This window comes from Cryptomeria japonica, chromosome 10 (assembly GCF_030272615.1).
Source record: "Cryptomeria japonica chromosome 10, Sugi_1.0, whole genome shotgun sequence".
Classification (NCBI taxonomy): domain Eukaryota; kingdom Viridiplantae; phylum Streptophyta; class Pinopsida; order Cupressales; family Cupressaceae; genus Cryptomeria; species Cryptomeria japonica.
In genome coordinates this window covers 428,087,687-428,100,703 of record NC_081414.1, presented here as the reverse complement: position 1 = coordinate 428,100,703, position 13,017 = coordinate 428,087,687, and positions in this window count along the sequence as shown.

The window sequence follows — 13,017 nt, the reverse complement described above, 5'->3', positions numbered from 1 at the left end:
TTATATCTTGGTATGTATAGACTATGTGACAAAATGGGTAGAAGCTAGAGCTATGCAACATGCAAGAGATAATAAGGTAGCTGAGTTTCTCTATGAGGAAATATTTACAAGGTATGGAGTACTAAGAGAAATCGTCTCAGATCAGGGACCTCAATTTACATCAACATTGATAAAAGCTTTGATCAATGAATATAACATAAGACATAGGAAATCTACTCCATACCATCCATAGTCTAATGGCCAAGTAGAGGTTACCAATAGAGAGCTTGAGGCTATTCTTACAAAAATAGTGTCTATCCACAAGAAAGATTGGTCTAATCGGCTTTCAGAGGCAATTTGGGCATATAGAACAACATGGAAAACACCAATTGGATTCACACCTTTTGAGATGGTCTATGGCAAAACAAAAATGATGCCTATTGAATTTGAGCATAAAACCTTGAGAACAACCCTACAATTGAATATGACATTGTCTAAAGCATAAAAGGAACGCATTCAGCAGTTAAATGCTCTTGATGAATGGAGAAAGATAGTTGTTCAACAGACATAATTGATTCAAAACCAAAGAGCTAGATGGCATGATAAGTATATCAGAGAAAAGAAATTCAAAGTTGGTGACTGGGCACTCTTGTATGATTCTAGATATAAGGATGCTATGGGAAAAATCCAAACAAGGTGGTTGGGTCCTTATGAGGTAGAAGAAGTTTTTCACAATGGAGCAGTTCGGTTGTCCTCAATAGATCCTATTCGATTTAAACTCTTAGTGAATGGACACCGACTATGACTTTATCACAAGCCAGCTACTAGAGAAGAGTTTCTGTAGCAGTTTGCTCCTCAAAATGAAATACAAGTTCCTATAGCAACTGGTGATGTTCCTGTAGCAACTGCCAATGATTCGGTAACAATTCATGAGCTTCCTGTTGCACTTGGGCATGTTGATAAAGGTGATGTTCCTACAGCTTTTGCAGTGAACTTATTTACTGTATCATAATCAAATATTTCCATGTGAAATATTGTTCTCTGTACATAAAGTTCCATCCACTACATTCCATCACACTCTCTTATCTGTCACTTCATTTCATTTTGCCATCATTTTTGCCCAATTGCAGGTATGTGTATATTGTACTTTATTTTAATTTTGCATTTATTAGTTCATTATGATTTTAATTCTATTTTAATCCATTTCAAACCCGACATCTTGTCAGCCTATGTGGACACGTGCTAGGTTAAGTTGGGGGGGGTACTTTATGGTCCTTTTTCCCAGTAAGATTTATTATCCCGAACTGATTTCCTAATTGACATTACTTATGATAATTATTATTTCACGCGAGTGAATAATAAGTTCTGCCACCAAATTTAAGCTATGTAGATTTTAGCCTTTGTGAATCTGTCAAACATTTTGGTGAAGCTGTGGAAGTATCAGAGTAAAAGATGGGAGGTGATCTGATTCTCCATGAACCAACTGTACATGAAGGGTTTCTGCAAGATATTGTCTGTGTGCATTATTTCCAAAACCACGGATGGTTGGATTATTTCTTGAAGATTAGGGATTTTAATGACGAAATAGCTGTGAAATTTATGCATTCTTTTGATGAAGGAGAAGCTATAGTTAAGGGGTTGAGGGTAATTGCTATAGAGCAGTGAATTGTAGAGGTTACAGGGTTGCTGCGGGAAGGAGAACTCTTTCTAGAATCAAAGGATGCAAGGAGTACCAGGGCAGAGTTCACAATTTCTACAGAGAGACCCTTAATGGTGGATAGGCAAGGGACTAGAAGGGTTTCTTTGCCAGCACATTGGCCTCAAGTAGCTATATATATTATGAAATATATTACCTATGAAGGATGGTATTCAAATCTCCATTCGCCTCACTTCAAGTTACTCAGTCATTTGTGTCATGACCGGTGAGTTAATGTCCCAAATTTCTTGTATCATCTCATTTCTATAAGTGCTAAGGAGACTAAAAGATATGGAAATCGCTCTGTTAGCCACCATGGACTAGTGAAGTTGCTAGTACAATGGTCCCTGAGAGATGTTTCACAGATGGAATGGGGTGTGTTTGAAGATATTCTGCAATTTAGGGTAAATGAAGACCCTATTGAAAATAATCCGCCAATTCAAGAAGAGATAGTTGCATAAGGTCTTTCTAGTGAAGATGAGGGTTTTCTGGTTGCTGAAGGAGCTGCAATGATTTTAGAAGAAAATGTTGAAGTAGAGCCAATCGAAGGACAACCCTCTACCTCTCTTCAAGGAGGTTCACCTATTTTCCAAAGGGAAGGAAAAGAATTGGAAAAGGAAGAGTCAGAGGAAGAATTTGTTATCCGGCCGCAGGAAGTGCATATCCCTCCTGCGGCCAAGAGGCATCGAGAAAAAACAAAAACTCCTATGTTTGTTTCAAAAGTTTATGTTAGGAGAACAAGAAGGAGGACATAGAAGACTCAACCAATGAGTAGGCCAATAGAGGTGATTGTAGTAGAAACTTCAGAAGAAGAAGATACTACAGAAAAGGAAATTCAAGAAAACCCTACAGAAGAGGAAATTCAAGAAAATCCTGCGGGAGAAGAAATCCAAGAAGCAATTCAGGAAGAAATTGAAATGGATAAGCTTGCAAATCTGGTTTCAGTGGCATTGCAATATGAGGAGATTATTAATGATGTTTCACAACAACCTAAAGAAAATGTGGGAAATATGCCAATCCAGAATGAGAAAGTTAATGAAGAAATTCCACGGTCTAAAGTAGGACCCATAAAAACTCCTTCATCCCTAACTAGCTTATCAATTGCTTTAACATTCTTTAGGCAATGGGAAATAGAGAAGGGTAGGTTGCAAGGAATAATTAATAAACAACAAAAATAGATTGAGAAGAAAGATAATAGAATTAAAGAATTGGAGACTAAGGTAGAAGAGGTCTATGGTATGGTTCCTGAGATAATGCAGTGTAGGGCTCCCCCAAGAATTTATGCAGTGTGCTTGAAAGAATGGTATCTAAATTTCAGATTAAACCATATAGTAAGGGACCTTAATCCATCCTTGGAAACACCTGAGGAATTCTTTCATGCTTATCAAACCTCCCCACATTCTGTAAGGAACCTGTTATGTGAATTATATTTACATAATTATGCTGTATCCCAGGACAGAGAATGGAATCCTTTGTTGTACATTGGGGATATCCATCTCAGAGCTCTAATGTCTTAGATACAAAATGAAATGATTATAGGACCACAAGCCAGGGAGTTTGAAAAATTGGAACTTGACTGTCCATTGCCATTGAGGGAATCAGAAGCACCCAGGGTTCTGTATTATGATTGACAAAAGTTGCTAATAAGGGATGATGTTAGTAAGATAGTACTTCCAATTAGAGAGGAAGTCTATCAAGCGTATGAGAAATTAGTTCAAACCCACAGGACAACAGCACTAGAGGGACTAACTCAATGTTGGAATCATCTACTAGATCATTTAAAACTAGGAGAACCCTACTCATTACAAAATTTTTATGTAGCTATACAGAGAGCCTCCAAGTACATATGGCTAGGAAGGGAGAAATCCAATAATTGGTTACCATTAATCTTTCAGCCTCCTATCCTAATGTGGCCACTTTTGGCATGCCAACCAACATAACAAAATTATGATGCAGATGTTGAAGAAACAGCTAGATGGTCCAAGTTGGAGAAAATGAAGGGATTTTATTGGAATTTGCCTTCCAAGGGAACTGGACAAAACACTGTTGGTGATTTCAGAGTTTCAGCAAAAATCATAAATTTTCCTTTTGCTATAGGAGCAACAAACCCTTAAAATTGGGGGGCATGATAAGTCGGTGTATTGACATGTTTTTTATCAGGACTCTTAGGTTTTTGGTATCTTTTGGGTTGCATTGTGATAGTGAAATATTGTGAATTGACTATATGTAATCCATGTTTTAAAACTAAACTTAAGAAATCATGTTTGAACCTTGTCTGTTAATTCCTATAGCCGTGCCAATTTATTTCTGCAGCCAAATGGTTTGTCCCTGTGATATGCGGTTTATTTAGGATGATTTCATATGTGAATTAATGAATGTATTAGTTAAGTAAGATACATATGCATGTCCTTGTATATTGTTTCTGTTTTAGTGCAAATAATAATTGATGCTACGGGGGAGAATTGAGTGCCATCTATGGCATAATCAGAGTAGTTGTACTTTGCCATGGGAGTTTAACTCCGGTGCATGTTTAATCTGCAAAATATCTCTTTGGCGTGCAAAGATTGTGGTTCGGTTTCAGATCCACAGTTCCTGCAGCCAAACTCTTTGTTATCCCCTTCATCTGACAATGATCCGCCTTTTCTTCTGGGCATAATTGGAGTTATCCATTGTAGTTTGTCTTTTCTTTATAATAAGCTCTTCCTTCTTTTCTGAGAGTTAGATAGAATGGAAAGGGATTGAGCAGAGTTTTTTGTCAAGTATTTTGAATTTTTCTTTTTTTGAATATGTAATCGTTCTTCCAGAAGAAATGAATAAAAATATCTTATTCTGATCTATTAAGAGTTCTTTGCTAAGAGTTTGATATCACTCATCCAAGGGGGCCCAATTGGTGAGTGATCCCATGTTTATGATTATTGAAGTTAGTTTTTACTTAGTTGCAGTAGAAGTTCATGACTGGGTTGTTCCTACAGCAACTGGAAATAGATCCTTTGACTGTTCCTACAGCCAAGGTAGAACGGTGTGATTTCTGTTATTTCCATTAGTTCATTTCAGCAGAGTTTTGAAAAGCTTTCATTTAGTCTTTATGATTTCCATTCCTACCTTTCTTACAGTAATTAAGAAAAACCATTTAAAGAGCTTAGTGCATATATATTGTAGACCCATTTCAAGTTTTACGTTCCTGGATTGACAACTAAATGAACGCCAGGCATGAGAATAGTAAACTCTACCATATGAATGTCCAAAATTTGGATTGAGATTTCAATTAGAGGTATTATTGTCATTATAGTTGGAGGAGACAAGATCTTTAAGCTAAATCAAGAAAATGGTACTCTATATGCACACTGGCATGGTGATAAAGAAGAAAAATAAAAAATCAAAGAAGATCTTGATATGGCAATGTCTCTTAGAGAGACTCTTATGAAGCAGAATGAAGATCTTACTAAGAATCTTGTAGAAGCTAATGAGAAGCTTGCAAAATTTAACAAGAGTTCTACCATGTTGGATGAACAGATCCAATCTCAGAGGATGAATGGTGATACATCTGGGTTATGATATAATACATTTGAGAAAGGAGAACCTTCCGATACTAAGGTCAACATGCATGAAGGTAAACCTGCTCCTAAGACTCTGATAACCACTGGTTAGAAATCTTATAAACCTGTTTGTTTCAATTGCCATAATCCAGGACATATTGCTAATGTCTATAGAAGCAGATCTGATGTTAATATTGGTTATAGACCTAATACTAATAAGATATATATGCCTAGAAGATTTGAAGGTTATTGTTACACATGCAACATGTATGGGAATAGATCTATTGAATGTAGGTATGGAGAAAATAATCCAAATCCTCACATGAATCAAAGATCTGTTGGTGATTGGAGAAGGAATTTCAATGATCGGAGAAGTTCTAATTAGCAAAGACCCTATGTTAACCGGTCTAGTCCCTATGAGATAGAGAAAAGAATGAATGTGGTACGCACAATCTATAATAACTTTAGTCATGTGGCTATGAACTACAGAAGAAGGACTGGCAGAGGCAATACTGGACCTTGGAGAGCTTTTGGTATGGCTTGCTATCATTGTCATAAACTAGGACATATGGTAAATTTCTGCAGAGTTAAATTGAACAAACTAGTGAATCAATCAGGTGACCAGAAAAGGAAGATGAAAGTTGATGTGGAGGAGACCAGAGCAGAAATGAATAGAATCTGGAAAAAGGATGATGAAGTAACTAAAGTAAAATCATCTAAAGATCCCATTTCTTCACCTAGTGTGGAGAACCCTTCACCGAAAAACTAAGTTATTTATACAGCTTAGGGGGAACCCAATGTTAGATCTATCTTCAAACCCCTTGAAGGACCATGAGGTATGTGAAATCTGCATACATTGATGTTTTATGATGTTAAGAAATGATCTTGTGATCAAACCAGTAGGTTTGATGTGTTATGTGAACCGGTATTGTGTTTTAAGACATTTTAGGGTTTTACCGGTAAAGGCATTTAATGCGGTAGATAATGGGCAAATAAAAGGAACTTTTTGAATTTTATTTATCACATTGCATTTGTATGAGTACTTGGAGAGTGAATAGAGAACAACATAATTAGTATTTGCAACATCTAACCTATTTGATAGAGATTGAAGTGTTTTGGTGTGATTTGCGATCAACAATCGGTTTAGTGAACTTCGTCGGTGTCTGAAACCCTAATGCAGAAGTGGGAGAAGGTATTTTTTAGAGATCTTTCTATCTATTTTTGAAGAGTGATTTGTTGAAAATGGATACACCACACCTAGTTGATGTTACCCATAGGCCACGACCTAAGTTCAAAAGACATCCATTCAAATCCAAAGAAACTGATCCAAACGAAGCCCTATCTGGAGTACCCTACGATGTATTACATGTTGAAGATGTTAAGTCATATTACCATTTCAAAGTAGAAGATTTGGGTATGGTTGCTATTTTTGATCAATATAGAGCACTGTGTGATAAAAATGGTATCTTGAAGGAACAATACAAGAAGGTTACCGACAAAGGGTTTCATCATGCACTTAACTTCATTGATGACTTTGTTGATGAACATGTTAGATATGTGCTTAGTAGGATACATGATTAGTTTATGTGTCTTGACCAACCACATAACATCTCTAAGGAATCTATTCATGCAGCCACCAGACTTTGTGCAACCGGTGAGGTACCTTTACTAAGATCCATTCCAAAGAATGATGTAGAAAAGATAACATGATCTAAATGGGATGACAAAGCTATGATAGTGAAAAATATTAGTGATCCGGTAGTGAAATATGCTTCAATGGTGATTGGTTACAGAGTATACTACTCAAGTAGAATGAACAGTGTATCGGTAGCTACTATTCATACTACTTACCAAATGATCATAGAAGATGTTGATTATGATCTATCTAAAGTACTGTGGAGTCAATTGATGCTGAAATTAGAGGCTGTTAAGAAGGACAAAAGATTGAGGTTCAAATTTGGTCAACTCATTCTTGGTATATTCTTTTATTTTCAAAATTCTTTTCCTAGTATTGGAGATATTGAATAGATTGGAGGAACACCTGCTTTAATGCAAATGAAGAATAGCATTAGGATGATAGGTAATGATTTTGATAAGATTGTATGGGGATACTACAAAGATTTTTCAGAAGAAAATGCATGCAAGAGAAAGGATACCAGAATAGGTAGTTAACTGGTATGAGAAAACAATTTATTTTCTGGTGGATACAGATACTTGTATGATGGAAGCGGTAGAACCCTGGACTACATGGGTTATGCCCATGGAGTATGAAGTTGATAAAGATCTACTGATTGCATATGTTGACCATCTACTTGGTCAACTGGTTGATTCAACAACATAACATTTTGGCACTTACAAGGAGAAATCCCTTCAAGTGCACTCAGAAATTAACCAACTGGTGATAGCTAAGCAAGTTAGAAAGGAATTTGAAGCTTTTGCTAAGAAAGATGGATTCACAAAGGAAGCCATTGCTGAAGCTAGAGAAAAGCATGTTATTCAACATGATGGAACATCTAGTACTCCAATAGACACCCCCACCGATATGCAAACTAGAGCTAGAAAAGGGAAAGCTGTAGAAAAAGAGAAACCAACAACTATAAAGAAAGAGAAACCAACAGTAAAATCTTTAAAGATTCAGTTCTAGAAAAGAGGAAAGGTTGTTGATCCTCCATCTGAACCGGTTAAAATTGGTAAAAGAAAGAAGCAACAAGCTCATAAACCAACATCAACAGATGCAGATGATGAAGATACTGAATTTAAGAAAGAGAAGAAATTCCTAAGGACTGGCTGCAAGAAATCTAAGGTTGTTGGAACCTCTAGTGTCAAATCTGTGGAGAAAGTGGTAAATAAACCTATTGCTCTTGATAAATTATTAAAAAGTATTATGAAATATAGTGTTCTTAAGGTATTGAATAAAGTGTATGATAATCTTGGTGAGAATGAACAAAGATTAATAGAAGATGTAGTTGTGTATATGATGAATAAATATAGTAAAGCTCTTATTGAGCTGCAAGGGGAAATTTCAAATTCATTATACAACAAAATTGATGCAAGGTGCGAGGCTGCAATGAAACAGGACATAGAATTTGTTGAGTATACACTCAAAAGTCTTCAACCGAAAGCCACAAAGGAAGAATTAGATGATATTTTGTTGAATGAAAAATCTTCCTTTAGATCTAAGAAAAGATTGACAAGGATGTTAGTCGGTGAGACTCAATCAGTCCACCAAGAGACTAAGATTTTGTTAAAGAAGTCTTTGGGTCTAATTTCTACTGAAGAGGAATATGATAAGGATGCTGAACTTGTAAAGCTTAAAGGTGAATATTTTCCAGAAAGTATTAAACCTACTGATTTTAAGCCTGATGACATTGTGTTGGATGACCAACCGGTGAACACACAAACATAACCGATGTTTATTCCTGATGATGATACTGGTGATAATTTTGGTAATACTACTGGCAATATAAGTGTGTATGATGTAGATGTTCAGATGTTTGAACAACATGAGTAGAATCATGAACAATGGTGCAGGAGCACCTAGTTGAGTAAAACTCCCCTTTTTGAGTATTTAATGCTTCCATGTTTGTAATGTCTTCTTTCAAGTTTATAATTTTGTTTTAGGTTGTTGTGTGTCTTTTTTAGTGGTTTTGATCTCATTTTGTGCTCAAGAGGTCAAGTTTTGCCTTTTAGGCTTTGAGTTGACAATTTTTGGCAAAAATGTGCAAAATTGCCAAAAAGGTCTTCTAATGCTTTCCAAAGAATTGAAACATGTTTGATAAGTTTTTTTAAGCATGTATAAGGTGTTTATACAAGTTCATAAGGTTAGATTGTCAAAAATGTCTTTTGGAGCAAGAAATGTTGTCATTTGGGCTTGTAAAAGTTGCCATTTTTTGACTTTTGTTGCGAAATGAAGTTATGGAAGCCTCATGTCCATACTAGGCTTGATAACTAACTTTTTGGACTATAAAAATACCTATCTTCACCTTAAAGAAGGTTGGTGATTGTATGAGCAAGAGATTCCTAATAAAAATCATGAAATTTTGGCTTTTATCACTGTTTTTTGTTTCTTTGGAGTAACAGTCCGTACTGTAGCAATCTTGTCTGTACTGTACCTCTTGGGAAGTGTGAATATTGGTTTCCTAATTTTTTTCAATTGATTATTCCACTATTTTTCTTTTTGCAAGTTGGAGAAATAAAATTATCTCTCATTTTGTGTGCTCACTGCCCTGTCAAGGGTTTGAAGGTACAAAATGCCACAACTTGACTAATCCAGGTCTGGGATCCCACAAAATGGATTTAGTAAAGTTGGTGCTCATGTATATAGTGTACATATGCTTTACTTTATGTCAAAATTATGGTTGGAGGATGGATTTGAGTGAATACTAGGCAAGTATTGATTACTCGGCTAGTAGCATGATCAAAACTCAAAATTTGCACCCAAAAGCAATTTGGAGTGAACAAATGTATGAGGCAGAGGTGTGGACATATGGCCAAGGGTGTTGATGGTCACCTTGGTTGGTTAAAGAAGCTTGTTCTTGTTAAGAATTCTCAGTTTGTAAGAAAAATAGTGAGTTCACTATTTTTGTGAATTTATTAGTATTGTGTGGAACAAGTTCCTCAAAGTACCTTTCAAGTTGTGAAAACTCTTCAAACTCATTTCTACAGGGAATTTTTTGAGTGTCTTGATGTTTTTCCATGCCATGAAGTATTTAGAGTGAAGTATTAATGTTTTAAAAGTGTAGACTTAATAATGAACTAACACTGACAGGGTTATGACAGTCATATTATGTTTTTCCAGTTGTTTGCCAAGTGCTTGGCCTAATGATCACAGGGCAGTAGCAGGGGAAGGCTACATTTTTGGTGTGGAAGAAGTTCTAAGCCAATTTGGAGGCTTGATTAGTGAAGATACAATGACTTCCCAATGTGGTTGGGTCTAAACCCTACCAAACCCTACAAAAGTGCCACAAATAGTGGACAGTCCTCAATCTGCATTAACATTGGTCTAAAATATAAAAATCTATGAGCATATACCCCTAAGACACCATCCAAATCAAGTTTGAGGGAGGAAATACCCATCGTAGAGTAGGATAAGCAAAAAACAACCAATTACCCCTCCACGGGCTAGTAGCCCTTTTGACTGCATAACACACATTTGACTGTTTTTGTCAAAATACATAAACTCGATTATAAGGAGGAGTTTGGGGCTTATGAAACCTTAGGAGATCATTCCAAAATAGTGAGATAAGTATCATATGGAACCTTGGATAGTGCATAGCCTCAGTTGGAGATTTTGACTTTTGGTTGGTGTATTGAGTAAGTTAAGGGCTATGAGCCTTAAACTAAGTTGGTTGTCAATCTTGAACAAAACCTTTCTGCCCCTACATGTCCATGTTGGAACTACCTAATGCACACTAAAAACAATGAGTTGAATGCCAAAAGAATAGGGATTGAGAATGTGTAGATGGGTGGAGTGAGCAATTGAAGAAAGTTTGAGTAAGTTTTTGAGCCTTCACCAAGAAGGGAGGTTGATGGTGAAGACTTGTAGAGAGACCTATCAAGTGTAACTAAACTTGTTATTGCAAACATCAGGAGCAGACACACACAATACCTCTTGTTTCCTTTTATGGCCTTTTGACTCAAATTGGCCTTTTTGAGCACTTACTTAGAAACCTACCTATCATAGTGGTATCAGAGCCAACAAAAGATTCGGGAGGAAAGGAACACAAGGAAAAAATGGTGACTAATGCTGAGTTAGCCAAGAAGGTTGAAGGCCAAGAAGAGGAAAATAGGGCACTCAGAGAAAGATTAGATCAACTAGCAATAAAACTAGCTGAAGTAGAAGTCAAAATAGAAGAAGTCCATGATAAGGTTGGAGACCAGGGTAAAATGATGGCAATAGAGGATGAGGTCCCCATGCCTGACCTTGTCATTGAGAAAGAACCATTCTTGAAAGCCTTGAGAGCTATGAGTGGTAAAACCTTAGAGGGAGTGACTCTTTTCAGTGGGAAGATGGATCCAGATGCTCTTATAGAGTGGATTGAAGGTCTAGAAAACCATTTTGAATGTGATGGAGTAACTGAAGCACAAAAGGTTAAGGTAGCAAAATCAAGGTTGAGAGGGGCAGCCTTAACTTGGTGGAAGTTCATCCAAGAGGAAAGGGTGAAAGAAGGTAAGCAACCAATAGCCACTTGGAAAGCAATGGTAGCCAAAACAAAAGAAACCTACCTTCCTGAAGACTATGAAGTACAACTTCATAGGAAAAGATAGAATTTGAGACAAAAAGACTTAGATGTCAGTAGCTACACTGAGGAGTTTCAAAAACTGTGCATGAGATCCAGAGTAGTAGAGGGTGAGAGTATAAAAGTGGCAAGGTACTTGAATGGGTTAAGATGGAACATACAAGAAGAGATGAGCTTGTTATGCCCACAAATAGTACATAAGTGTTATCAACTAGCACTTAAGGTGGAAGAGAAAGGTAGGAGAAAGCAAGAACAAAACAACAGAGGAAGAGGTAGGGGAAGAGATGGTAGAGGCCATCGAGGGAGTTTTGGGGGAAGGAGCATATATCAATGATCCCAGGGAGAGTCTAAAATTATAGAGAAAAGTGGGGATTCTCAGAGAAAAACCAACTATAGGGGTAGGGGTAGATCTAATGGACCAGGGAGATGGTCCTACTTCTCAACCATGAAGTGCTATAACTGCAAAAAGTTGGGTCACCCTGCCTATAGATTCCCAGAGAAGCCTAGTTCATCCTACGATGGTGAAAAGAGGGTAAACTATGTTCAGGAAGATGGAGGTGATACCAGAACTTCAGCATTGAACCACCTAGCTTCAGAAGATGGTGAGAGTTTAATGATCAAGAGAGTGTTAATGAAGAAGCCACATAGTACAGAGGTCTCACAGAGAAGAGCATTATTCAAGATTAAGTGTAAAATCATGGGAAAGGTGTGTAAGGTTATCATAGACTCAAGGTCCACAGATAACATCATATCAGAGGAAGCAGTGAGTAAATTGAAACTACCTAGGATACAACACAGGGAGCCATACAAAGTCACATGGTTAAAAAAGGGACATGTGTTAGTAAATGAGCAAGCCTGGGTAGATTTCCACATAGGTGGATATATAGATAGGATCCTATGTGATATCCTTCCTATGGATGCTTGCCACCTACTGTTGGGTAGACCATGGCAGTTTGACCGAAAAGCACAACATGATGGGGAAAGAAACTCCTACTCATTTCAGAAAGATGGAGTAACCTATTAGATTCAATCCCTCAATGAAGAAGGAGAGAGTAGCAATAAAGTGCCTAACATCTTGTTAGTGAATGAGAAAGAATTCATAAAAACACTAGAAGAAGGTGAAGGAGTGGGATTTGCACTCATAGTGAAACCCAAGGAAGAAAAGGTAGAAAAGAAAGTTGAGATACCATATGAGGTGCAACAAATCCTTGATAACTTCAAAGAAATAATCAGTGATGGTACACCTGTAGCTTTACCACCTTCTAGAGCCATTAGCCATCAGATTGATTTCATATCTGGAGCCTCTTTACCAAATAAGGCAGCCTATAAGATGACCCCTGAACAAAATGAAGAGGTAGCAAGACAAATACAAGAACTCTTAGAAAAAAGGGCTGACTAGGAAAAGCATTAGTCCTTGTGTAGTACCTACAATGTTGGCAGCTAAGAAGGGTGGAACATGGAGACTTTGTACAGATTCTAGAGCCATAAACAAGATCACCATTAGATACAGATTTCCCATACCCAGGATAGAGGATTTGATGGATTGTTTGGGGGGTGCACAGTATTT